Raw genomic sequence first — 1,474 nt, 5'->3', positions numbered from 1 at the left:
AAAAAAAAAAAAAAAACACAAGTGATACGATAATATAAATAGTGGATTTTAGGGGCCGGCCCGGTGGCACACTGCTACAGTGCGCCGCTTGGGAGCGCAGCGGTGCTCCCGCCGAGGGTTCGGATCCCACATACAGACCAGTTCCCGCTCACTGGCTGAGCGAGGTGCGGGCACAGCGCCGAGGGTTGCGATCCCATTGCCGGACACGAAAAAAGACAAAAAGGAAAAAAAAAAAATAGTGGATTTTATTAATCTAAGCATTAGAATAACACATTGATTTCTTGAAGGAATAAAAAAAGGAAAAAACAGCTGTTATTATTTTTAAGTTTAATTTTTGATTTAATGGAAAGGAAGGAACATAAAGTACCATTACTCTCAGATATCAATTGGAAATTAAGTTATATGGGGCTACTTACATTACCATCTGTATATGTATGTGCTGTCCAATAGAACTTTCTGTAGTGATGAAAATGTTCTAGATTCACACTGTTCAATATGCCAGCCATTGGCTACTAAGCACTCAAAATGTGGCTACTGAAACTAAAATTTAATTTTATTAATTCTAATTAATTTAAATTTAAATAGCCACATTTGACTAATATCTATTGTGTTGGACAGCACAGATCTACATAAATGATATTTAATAACATTTTATATCCATACACAGTTTTAAATTATAGAACTCTAAATTAATAATATATAAGGTAATTTCAGATGCCACTTTTCCCAGATAATTTGGTCTCAGAGATTTCTTCATGTGAAAAAGAGATCATTTTCGGCTTGAAAAAAATCATTTCAACAACCTGTTTAGAAATAAAAACAAATGGCAACAGTTGATGCACTAATTAAACTGAATATTTAAGGGCCATCGGGCCCAAATTTATTATCTGCCTGCACTAGGTCTAATGTCACACTCCAGAATTTAGTGAGGTATTTGTATTTATAAAGCTGTTGCAGCCTTCTATGACTAGAGAGGAAAGAAAAAACGTTGGGTTACCACATACCATTTCTATTCATGCTGTTCATCCATTTATCAAGCTCCTCCATTTCTATTTCCATAACAGAAGGTGTGTCCTCCTCAAAAATAGGGCTAAGATAGAGAGCAGAAAGCTTGTTGAACAAAATGTGCAGTGCTGAATTTCTTTGGGAAAAGCCTAGAATGTTGACTCTGAGGAAGATGAACTTGACCCAGTGCCTGACACTCTAGGGTAGCCTGGGGGTGGTTTGTACAATTTGAGAGTATCAAACTCTAACAGGAAGAAAGGCTAACACTGAAACGAACCCACATCTGTCACTGATCCAAAAATGGAGGGCCCCAGCGGGTGGGCTGGAAGGGGCACCTAGGAGACTGCCTGCCCCGCTGAAGGGAAGGGAAGTCTGCGAGCCTTCCACTGCGAGCCCCCTAGGGGAGTTGCCACATTTAGCTTTAAGCCTTGCTTAATTTCACTTCCCTTTCCTTGGGGCTTTTGATCAA

Source organism: Galeopterus variegatus, unplaced genomic scaffold (genome assembly GCF_000696425.1).
Source record: "Galeopterus variegatus unplaced genomic scaffold, G_variegatus-3.0.2 Scaffold808, whole genome shotgun sequence".
In the NCBI taxonomy this organism is placed as follows: domain Eukaryota; kingdom Metazoa; phylum Chordata; class Mammalia; order Dermoptera; family Cynocephalidae; genus Galeopterus; species Galeopterus variegatus.
The sequence above is the reverse complement of the archived record's forward strand: the minus strand, read 5'-3'. Positions refer to the sequence as shown.